This window comes from Oncorhynchus nerka, linkage group LG14 (assembly GCF_034236695.1).
Source record: "Oncorhynchus nerka isolate Pitt River linkage group LG14, Oner_Uvic_2.0, whole genome shotgun sequence".
In the NCBI taxonomy this organism is placed as follows: Eukaryota; Metazoa; Chordata; class Actinopteri; order Salmoniformes; family Salmonidae; genus Oncorhynchus; species Oncorhynchus nerka.
Genome location: NC_088409.1, coordinates 76,956,201 through 76,968,590, shown reverse-complemented (window position 1 = coordinate 76,968,590; position 12,390 = coordinate 76,956,201).

The window sequence follows — 12,390 nt, the reverse complement described above, 5'->3', positions numbered from 1 at the left end:
GGAGGCTGAGGTTGGAATGAGCTGTGTTGGGGCAGGGTAAACAGGTTCGGAGGGGAATCTAAGGGAGTGATGATGAGTTGAATCCAGGGAAGGGTAGCAGGGTGGTGAGATGTGGAACAGGAGACAGGAACCAGAGTCAGAGCAGCAATACTGCAGTGAGAGGAGAAACAGCACCAGGCAAAGAAATAGGCAGAGCAGGATACAAGATCTTAACTTCTTGGTGACAGGGGGCAGTATTTTCACGTCCGGATGAAATGCATGCCCAAATTCAACTGCCTGCTACTCATCCTCAGAAGATAAGATATGCATATTATTTTGGATTGAAAACACTCTGAAGTTTCTAAAACTGAATCATGTCTGTGAGTATAACAGAACTTAAGTAGCAAGCGAAACCCTGAGGAAAGGTCACTCTCTTTTCAATGAGCTTTATTTGGGAATCCAAATTTGTAAGGGACCTTCTTGCAGTTCCTACCGCTTCCAGTGGATGTCACTAGTCTTTAGAAATTGGTTGAGGTTTTTCCTTTGTGTAATGAAGAAGTAGCCCTGTTCAAAACGAGGGTCACTTCAAGTGTACTGTTAGATAGAGGTGCGTGACCAGAAAGGTAGCGTCAGTTTGTTTTCTTCCTGTATTGATCACAGATCATTCAGTCTTCAATTTATTGATTATTTACTTTAAAAAATACCTAGTTGTATTACAAAAGTAGTTTGAAATGTTTTGGCAAAGTTTACAGGTAACTTTTGAGATATTTTGTGGTCATGTTGTGCAAGTTGGAACCAGTGTTTTTCTGGATCAAACGCGCCAAATAAATGGAATTTTTGGATATATATCGACTGAATAAATCGAACAAAAGGACGATTTGTGATGTTTATGGGACAATTTGGAGTGCCAACAAAATAAGCTCGTCAAAGGTAAGGCATGATTTATATTTTTATTTCTGCGTTTTGTGTTGCGCCTGCAGGGTTGAAATATGTTTTCTCTCTTTGTTTACAAAAGTGCTACCCTCAGATAATAGCATCGTTTGCTTTTTGAAATCTGACATGTTGGCTGGATTCACAACACGTGTAGCTTTAATTTGGTATCTTATATGTGTGCGTCCCACATATCCCAGAGGGGTTAAATAACAACAAATAGCTAGACGCATGACTGACTGAACGGAGATTATGATCTGGCAGAGTTGAAGTGGCAAGACTGAGTATTTGTAGAGGTCTTGATTATAGAATGGGTTGCAGCTGGTTTCCAACCACACAATCACACAGAGAAGAAGAGGGAGAGGGAGAGAACTGGGGGAAAGAGACACCGGATGTCCACTAAGGAGTGTAAGCAGGACAGATGTGGACAGGTGAAACATTCAAAAGGCTTTTCTTTATTTTTTTATTTTTTTTAACTATTTTCTACATTGTAGAATAGTAGTGAAGACATCAAAACTATGAAATAACACACATGGAATCATGGAGTAACCAAAAAAGTGTTAAACAAATCTAAATATATTTTACATTTGAGATTCTACAAGTAGCCAGCCTTTGCCTTGATGACAGCTTTCCACACTCTTGGCATTCTCCCAACCAGCTTCGTAGTCACCTGGACTGCATTTCAATTAACCGGTGTGCCTTGGTCAAATATTTGTGGAATTTCTTTCCTTCTTAATTAATGCATTTAAGCCAATCAGTTGTGTTGTGAGAAGGTATGGGTGGTATGCAGAAGACAGCCCTATTTGGTAGAATACCAAATTCATATTACGGCAATAACAGCTCAAATAAGCAAAGAGAAAGACATTCCATCAGTACTTTAAGACATGAAGATCAATCAATACGGAATATTTCAAGAAATTTGAATGTTTTTTCAAGTGCAGTTGCAAAAACTATCAAGAGCTATGATGAAACTGGCTCTCATGAGGACTGCCACAGGAATGGAAGACCCAGAGTTACTTCTGCTGCAGAGGATAAGTTCATTAGAGTTAGCAGCCTCAGAAATTTCAGCCCAAATAAATGCTTCACAGAGTTCAAGTAACAGACACATCTCAACATGAACTGTTCAGAGGAGACTGCGTGGTCGAATTGCTGCAACAACAAAAAACACTACTAAAGGATACCAATTAGAAAAAGCGACTTGGTTGGGCCAAAAAACACGAACAATGGACATTAGACTGGTGGAAATTTGTCCTTTCGTCTAGAGTCCAAATTGGAGATGTTTGGTTCCAACGGATGATCTTCACATGTGTGGATCCTCATGGAGGAAGAGGTGTTAAGTGGTGGGCGTGCTTTACTGATGACACGGTCTGTGATTTATTTAGAATTTAAGGCACACTTAACCAGCATGGCTACCACAGCATTCTGCAGCGACACGCCATGCCATCTGGTTTGGGCTTAGTGGGACAATCATTTGTTTTTCTAAAGGACAATGGCCCAACAAACCTCCGGGCTGTGATCTTTCACCTAGATATCCCTAATATGATGACTGCTTGCTTTTTTCAATTTTTAATAACGACATGCCACTGACTTTTGAGTAAAGCCAGAGTGTCTATGTATGCGGATGACGACTCAACACTATACACGTCAGATACTACAGCAACTGAAATGACTGCAACACTCAACAAAGAGCTGCAGTTAGTTTCAGAGTGTGTGGCAAGGAATAACTTAGTCCTAAATATTTCTAAAACTAAAAGCATTGTATTTGGAACAAAACACTCACTAAACCCTAAACATAAACTAAATATTGTAATAAATGTGGAAATTGAGCAAGTTGAGATGACTAAACTGCTTGGAGTAACACTAGATTGTAAACTGTCTTTGTCAAAACATAATGATGCAGTAGTAGCTAAGATGGGGAGAAGTCTGTCTATAATAAAGTGATGCTCTGCCTTCTGAACAACACTATCAACAAGGCAGGTCCTACAGGCCCTAGTTTTGTTGCACCTTGTCTACTGTTCAGTCGTGTGGTCAGGTGCCACAAAAAAGGACTTAGGAAAATTGCAATTGGCTCAGAACAGGGCAGCACGGATGGCCCTTGGATGTACACGGAGAGCTAATATTAATAATATGCATGTCAAGTGGAGGAGAGATTGGCTTCATCACTACTTTTATTTATGAGAGGTATTGACATGTTGAATGCACCGAGCTGTCTGTCGAAAGTAATGGCACACAGCTCGGACACCCATGCATACCCCACAAGACATGCCACAAGAGGTCTCTTCACAGTCCCCAAGTCCAGAACAGACTATGGGAGGTACACAGTACTACATAGAGCCATGATTACATGGAACTCTATTCCACATCAAGTAACTGACACAAGCAGTAAAATTTGATTAAAAAACTTCTCTGGGATATGTGGGACGCTAGCGTGAAATTGCAGGGCGCCAAATTCAAAACAACAGAAATCAGAAATCAAAACAACAGAAATCTCATAATTAAAATTCCTCAAACATACAAGTATTGTACACCATTTTAAAGATAAACTTCTCGCTAATCCAGCCACAGTGTCAGATTTCAAAAAGGCTTTACGCCAATAGCACACCTTGCGATTATGTTTGGTCAGCGCCAAGTCACAGAAAAACATACAGCCATTTTCCAAAGAAGGAGAGGTGTCACAAAACTCAAAAATAGCATTATAAATATTCACTTACCTTTGATGATTTTCATCAAGGAATCCCAGTTCCACAATAAATGTTTGTTTTGTTCGATAAAGTTAATAATTTATGTCCAAATACCTCCTTTCTGTTAACGCGTTTAGACCAGTAATCCAAATGCTCAATGCGCGATCACTTAGTTCAGACAAAAAGTCAAAAAAGTTATATTACAGTTCGTAGAAACATGTCAAACGATGTATAGAATCAATCTTTAGGATGTTTTTAACATACATCTTCAGTAATATTTCAACTAGACAATTCATTGTCTTTAGAAATGAAAAGGACGGCAGCTAGCTCTCATAGTCGTGCGCCTGACTCTGCTCATAGCATTCTGCCAGACATCTGACTCAAACAGCTCTTATTTTTCTCCCCCTTCAAAGTAGAAGCTTGAAACAAGGTTCAAAGTCTGTTGGCATCTAGTGGAAGCCTTAGGAAGTGCAATATAACCCCATAGACACTGTATATTGGATAGGCAATGACTTGAAAAACTAAAAACCTCAGATTTCCCACTTCCTGGTTGGATATTTTCTCAGGTTTTTGCCTGCCATATGAGTTCTGTTATACTCACAGACATCATTCAAACAGTTTTAGAAACATCAGAGTGTTTTCTATCCAAATATACTAATTATACACATATTCTAGCTTTTGGGCCTGAGTAGCAGGCAGTTTCCTCTGGGCACCTTATTCATCCAAGCTACTCAATACTGCCCCCCAGTCCCAAAGAAGTTAAAAAACAGATTAAAAAAACACCTCATGGAACAGCGGGGACTGTGAAGCAACACAAACATTGGCACAGACACATGCATACACACACACACTCACACACACATATGATAACATACGCACTAGACATACACATGGATTTAGTACTGTAGCTATGTGGTAGCGGTGGAGTAGGGGCCTGAGGGCACACAGTGTGTTGTGAAATTTGTGAATGTATTGTAATGTTTAAAAATCATATAAACTGCCTTCATTTTGCTGCTTGGGCAGCAGCTAATGGGGATCCATAATAAATACAAATACAAATACTGCAGTATACAACAGAAGCTTATCAAGTTCGGATCATCTTACTATGCTTCTTTACCCAAGATTGGCCCCCGATTGCTAATTAATCAGTTAATTATTCTCCAGGCTCCGCTTTGCATCAAAATTGATAACCTTGCAATGAGTGACATGTATCCATCTTGATTTTCCCTGGACTTTTGTTGCTGGACTCTTATGAGCAAGACTCGTTATGAGCAAGACTTGATAAGGACCTTCCCATTTTGGCCCTAATGTGTCTGTTACATATGCATATCACCCATTGTCCTGGTACTACGTCATGTCTCCCCTCTGGAGTTATTCCCCACGTCTCTTTACCTTGTCTGTCTGCTTCCCCTACTGCATTAGAGATTTGTATGCAATAGTTAAGCATTGTGTCACTCATAAGGTGAAAGTCTGCTTTTTACAAATCTAACATACCTGGTAGTGACATGGGTCAACCTGTGACAACATCAAACGGACTCAACCCTGTGGTTTTGTTATGTGTTGCCCATATACTACATAATACCGTAGGCAATGCATCTGGACATGCAAACCCTTCTTGATGCAACTTTGAAAGTCTCTCTTTCAAAACTCAATTTGTGTGTTCTACCTGTCCACTCGATTGAGGATGATAAGGGCAGTGTAAGTTGCCAGTCTATGTTTAGAAGGCGAGCTACCTCCCCACACCATTTTCCTGTGAAATGAGTGCCTTGGTCAAAATCGAATTGTTCCAGATATCCCCATCAGGGTATGATTTCTTGAATCAGATTTTTAGCTGCGTGTTGTGCAGATCCTTTCTTTGTAGGGGAAGCTTCAACCCATTGTGAGAAACGATCAACAATGACGAGCACATCTTCATGGCCTTTACATTTTGGCAGCATGATGTAATCAAGCTGTAGATGTCTGAAGGGTCCTGGTGGGGCAGGTGCTTGTCGTGTCAGTACTTTCACTCGCCCCTTGGTGTTGTTTTCCATACAAGTGTTGCAATTTGCCACGACAGCCTCAGCCTCTTTCCCCACACCAGGATTCCACCATTTTCCCACAAAATGATAAACTATCTTGCCCACACCAATGTGTCCCAAAGAGTGGATCTGTGTCACCAAGTAGGGTAAGAGTGCATTTGGCGCTACACATCTCAGGTTGTATTTCCACACACCTTCTTGATTGAGTTTGCATCCTGCAGCCATCCATTCCCACACTTCATGTTTTGTGTATCTCCAATGTGTTGCAATGTATGCAAGGGGTATCCAAGGTGTATCAGTTAATCAGGTTAGGTGACAGAGGTGTTCTCTTAGCAGCCACCATGGCAGCACTGTCAGCCAAATCATTACTTTTACCCTCGTCTGTAAATCTTTTTCCATGTGCTTTCATTTTCAAAATTGCAACTTGTTCAGGTAACTCGAGCGCATTCAGTAGAGCCATCACCTCTGGTCCATTCTTCACAGGAGCTCCCAATGATGTCATGAATCCTCTGTTTTTCCATATTTTTCCAAAATCATGGGTAACACCAAAAGCATACCTTAAGTCTCTGTAGATAGTAGCTGTTTTTCCTTCAGCTTGTTTACATACTTGTGTCAAAGTCACCAATTCCGCCACCCGTGCTGATGTTCCTGCAGGTAACGTGCCTGTCACTATCACATTGTCCACTGTAGTAACTGCCCAGCCTGCCTTCCTCACACCCCCCTTCACAATGCTTGAACCGTCTGTGTATAAGATATACTCAGGGTTTTTCAACGAATGACTCTATTAACCCACCAGACTCTATTAACTCACCAAAACAACTCATAACAGTCGTGTTCAAGTAACATGGTATCTGTAGGATACATCAGAGTAGCTGGATTACATGGTGTCTTTTCAACTATACACATGTCCCATAGATCTTTACTCACTACTTTAGTAGCATCCATAGCTTCCTTGCTAATGGGATATTGTTTTGTGCAAGGTGGGGCAACACCTGTCAAGCACACTGGTTCCATATCCAAAGTTCCTAAATAGTTTTTACTTGTAGTCCAAATAGCATGGTTCTGAACTGTAGAGCCCTGCAGTTGCCTAATTTGCCACGTCAACTTCCCTTCAGAAATGTTCAATTTAGAGTCAAGTTGCATAATAACATTAAGGCCTAAAATAGGTTGTTCAAATGAGCCTATCCACACCGCTGCATCAATCTTCATTGGACCAATAGAAATTGATAATGGTCTGTTTCATATGTCTCCCCCTCCCACTCCTGTTGCTCTCATCTTCTTGCCCATGTCCTGAGGACATACTGTATATGTTTTGCATAATACATTGCAAATACAGTGACTTCAGCACCTATATCTACTAAAGAATCAATTGCATAAATCCCATCCGAGGGAGTCTATTAGTTTACCTCTGATGCTAAGCCGGAGAGAGCTTCTTAAATTTCTGCATCAACATTGTGTTATTGGGGCTGTTGTCTTGATTCCATTTTCTCTTAGATGGACCCTGCTTCTCCTGGCGATTCCTCATAAGAACACTTTTTCTTTTCCAACATTCTCGTTGCCAGTGACCAGATATCCCGCCAAAATGATATTCATCAGGTTTCTCTCCTGCTGAATAACTAATGTTGTTGGTTTCACTAGGAACCTGCACAACTCTGATAACAGCTGGTTTATTATGTTGATTGATGTCTCTGTCCAGTCGTGACAGTCTGACGATGATGTCCGCGTAGTTTTGTCTCTCCCAGTCATTAGTTGTGGAAATATATATTTTTTTGCAAATCATCATGTATAGATTGCATCAGCTGATGAGTGATTGTCCCATTTTTGGAGGAATTGAGTGTATCTTCATCTTCCATGTCAGGTAACCCACTGTGTCTAACTACCTCTGCTCTAAACCTTTCTTCAAATTCAACTAATGGTTCTTTCGGTTTTTGAACACATTTAGTAATCTCTCCCCAATTGGTGGTTGCATTGGACAGACCCTGAAGGAAAACTTATATGGAACTCCATCCATCAGCCACATCTTGCTCTTCACCACCCACAGCTCTATAAACCTTTTCTTCAAGTACACCATGTTCACAGTGTAACCCATCATAAGGATGTCCTGGGACATTGTAAAGTCCATGGAGAATAAGAGCACCTCCTGCCGACTGTACTGAGGCTAGGAAACACTGTCGCCACTGATAAATCCACTATAATTGAGAATTTCAATAAGCATTTTTCCACTACTGGCCATGCTTTCCACCTGGCTACCCCTAACTGCCCGGCACCCCCTGCAGTAACTCGCCCAAGCCTCCCCATTTCTTCTTCACCCAAATCCAGACAGCTGATGTTCTGAAAGAGCTGCAAAATCTGGACCCTTACAAATCAGCCGGCTACACAATCTGGACCATCTCTTTCTAAAATGATCTGCCGAAATTGTTGCAACCCCTGTTACTAGCCTGTTCAACCTCTCCTTCGTATCGTCTGAGATTCCCAAAGATTGGAAAGCTGCCGCGATCATCCCCTTCTTCAAAGGGGGAGACACTCTAGACCCAAACTGCTACAGACATATATCTATCCTACCCTGCCTTTCTAAGGTCTTCGAAATCCAAGGTAACAAACAGATTACCGAACATTTCGAATCCCACCGTACCTTCTCCGCTGTGCAATCTGGTTTCAGAGCTGGTTGTGGGTGCACCTCAGCTACGCTCAAGGTCCTAAACGATACTATAACTGCCATCGATAAGATACATTACTGTGCAGCCGTATTTATCAACCTGGCCAAAGCTTTCGACTCTGTGGTCATTCTAATCGGCAGACTCAACAGCCTTGGTTTCTCAAATTACTGCCTCGCCTGGTTCACCAACTACTTCTCTGATAGAGTTCAGTGTGTCAAATCGGAGGGCCTGTTGTCCGGACCTCTGGCAGTCTCTATGTGGGTGCCACAGGGTTCAATTCTCGGGCCGACTCTTTCTGTATACATCAATGATGTCGCTCTTGCTGCTGGTGATTCTCTGATCCACGCAGACGACACCATTCTGTATACTTCTGGCCCTTCTTTGGACACTGTGTTAAGTAACCTGCGGATGAGCTTCAATGCCATACAACTCTCCTTCCATTGCCTTCAACTGTTCTTAAATGCAAGTAAAACAAAATAAATGCTCTTCAACCAATTGTTGCCCGCACCTACCTACCCGTCCAGCATCACTACTCTGGACGGCTCTGACTTAGAATATGTGGACAACTACAAATACCTAGGTGTCTGGTTAGACTATAAACTCTCCTTCCAGTCTCATATTAAGCATCTCCAAACCAAAATTAAGAACCGTCTTCCTATTTCGCAACAAAGCATCCTTCACTCATACTGCCAAACATTTTCTCGTAAAACTAACCATCCTACCGATCCTCGACTTCAGAGATGCCATTTACAAAATAGCCTCCAACACTCTAATCAACAAATTGGATGCAGTTTATCACGTTGCCATCCATTTTGTCACCAAAGCCCCATATACTACCCACCATTGGGACCTGTGCACACTAGTTGGCTGACCCTCGCTTCATACTTGATGCCAAACCCACTGGCTCCAGGTCATCTACACGTCTCTGCTAGGTAAAACCCCTCCTTATCTCAGCTCACTGGTCACCATAACAGCACCCGCCCGTAGCACCCGCTCCAGCAGGTATATCTCACTGGTCACCCCCAAAGCCAGTTCCTACTTTGGTCGCCTTTCCTTCCAGTTCTCTGCTGCCAATGACTGGAACAAACTGCAAAAATCACTGAATCTGGAGATTCATATCTCCCTCACTAGCTTTAAGCACCAGCTGTCAGAGCAGCTCACAGATCACTGCACCTGTACATAGCCCATCTGTATTATAGCCCATCCAACTACCTCATCCCCATACTGTATTTATTTAGTTATTTATCTTGCTCCTTTGCACCCCAGTATCTTTACTTGCACATTCCTCTTCTGCACATCAATCACTCCAGTGTTTAATTGGTATATTGTAATTACTTCGCCACCATGGCCTATTTATTGCCTTACCTCCCTTATCTTACCTCATTTGCACACACTGTAGATTTTTTTCTACTGTGTTATTGACTGTATTTGTTTATTCCATTTGTAACTCTGTGTTTTTGCATGTGTCAAACTGCTTTGCTTTATTCTTGGCCAGATCGCAGTTGTAAATGAGAACTTGTTCTCAACAAGCCTACTTGGTTAAATAAAGGTTAAAAAAAAGACAATAAAAGATTGTAGAGTTTCTTACAATGCTTCAAATGGTCCCACGTTTTCATACCCAGTTCTCTGGGACGTTTCAAAGTTTTCGACCATTCATCCAACTGTTTGGAGATGCTGATTTATGTCTGATTACTGTCACCAGAGGATTCTCTTTATTACCTTTTACAGCCTGTGTTCTGGTTGGCCTAAGACATCATCCGTTACCGCTATCAGTATCTGTTGACTCAAAGCCAGGCAGTGCTGACCAGATGCTTGAAACCCGATCATCCTTGCGTAACTCGGTGTGAGAGTGGATTTGAAGGGACAAAGGGTCCTCCACATGTTGGAGCCCAGTCTGGTTTTACGACCCTTGCTAGTAATTATTGAATCTCTTCTTTCAAGGTTTTGATCTGACAACCAAGAGCTTTCGAACTATCCTTATCTCTCTGCAATGTCCTGTCATGATTCTCCAGAAAGAATTTCTCATCCCGTTTTCTTACTTTGGCTAATACAGTTAAAGACCATTGTGTCTTTGTCAAGGAATTAAACATTCTCTGTATTTTTCCCCAAGCTTTTGGTATATCAGACAGATTCCATATTACATCTTTGTCAACAATGACATACTATTTCTTTATTATCTCTTGCATACACTTCTCTACTTTGAAATTGTTCTTCATACCACTAGACAGTGAATTTAAAATATTTTTTATGCTCACATCCAGGGGAGCTGTTCCATCCTTTTCCAGAGTGGTTTTCTCACTTAACAATGGCATTATATTAACTTCAAAAGTAGTATAATAGTAGTTAAAAAGTTTGGGGTCACTTAGAAATGTCCTTGTTTTTGAAAGAAAAACAACATTTTGGTCCGTTAAAATAACATCAAATTGATCCGAAATACAGTGTAGACATCGTCAATGTTGTAAATGATTTTTTTTTAATGGAATATCTACATAGGTGTACACAGGCCCATTATCAGCAACCATCCCTCCTATGTTCCAATGGCACGTTGTGTTAGCTAATCCAAGTCTGTCATTTTAAAAAGCAAATTGATCATTAGAAAACCCTTTTGCAATTATGTTAGCGCAACTTAAAACTGTTAAAGAAGCAATAAAACTGGCATTCTTTAGACTAGTTGAGTATCTGGAACATCAGAATTTGTGGGTTCGATTACAAGCTCAAAATGGCCAGAAACAAAGACCTTTATTCTGAAACTTGTCGGTCTATTCTTGTTCTAAGAAATTAAGGCTATTCCATGCGAGAAATTGCCAAGAAACTGAAGATCTCGTACAACGCTGTACACTACTCCCTTCACAGAACACAAACTAGCTCTAACCAGAATAGAAAGAGGAGTGGGAGGCCCCGGTGCACAACTGAGCAAGAGGACAAGTACATTAGAGTGTCTAGTTTGAAAAACAGACACCTAGGGCCTCCTGGGTGGCGCAGTGGTTAAGGGCACTGTACTGCAGCGCCAGCTGTGCCATCAGAGACTCTGGGTTTGCGCCCAGGCTCTGTCGTAACCGGCCGCCACCGGAAGGTCCGTGGGGCGATGCACAATTGGCCTAGCGTCGTCCGGGTTAGGGAGGGCTTGGCAGGTAGGGATGTCCTTGTCCCATCGCGCACCAGCGACTCCTGTGGCGGGCCGGGCGCAGTGCGCTAACCAAGGTTGCCAGGTGCACGGTGTTTCCTCCGACACATTGGTGCGGCTTCCGGGTTGGATGTGTGCTGTGTAAAGAAGCAGTGCGGCTTGGTTGGGTTGTGTATCGGAGGAAGCATGACTTTCAACCTTCGTCTCTCCCGAGTCCGTACGGGAGTGGTAGCGATGAGACAAGATAGTAGCTACTAAAAACAATTGGATACCACGAAATTGGGGAGAAAAGGGGGTAAATAAAAAAATAAAAAACAGACACCTCAGAAGTCCTCAACTGGCAGCTTCATTAAATTGTACCCGCAAAACACCAGCCTCAACATCAACATCGAAAAGGCGACTCCAGGATGCTGGCCAAAAGGCACCTAAAGGACTCTCAGACCATGAGAATCAAGATTCTCTGGCACCATCACTACAGTGAAGCATGGTGGTGGCATCATCATGCTATGGGGATATTTTTCAATGGCATGGACTGGGAGACTAGTCAGGATTGAGGGAAAGATGAGCAGAGCAAAAGTACATCAAGATCCTGCTCAGTACCTCAGACTGGGGCAAAGGTTCACCTTCCAACAGGACAACAACCCTAAGCATACAGACAAGACAACGCAGGAGTGACTTTGAGTGGCCCAGCCAGAGCCCAGACCCGACTGAACATATCTGGAGAGAAAAACAGCAAATTAATTACTTAAAAATCATCAATGTGATTTTCTGGATTTTTGTTTTAGATTCCGTCTCTCACAGTTGAAGTGTACCTATGATAAAAAATTACAGACCTCTACATGCTTTGTAAATAGGAAAACCTGCAAAATCGGCAGTGTATCAAATACTTGTTCTCCCCACTGTATATACATATATATATATACACACATATACTATATGGCCAAAATTATGCTCGTCAACATCTCATCCCAAAACCATGGGCATTAATATGGAGTTGGTCC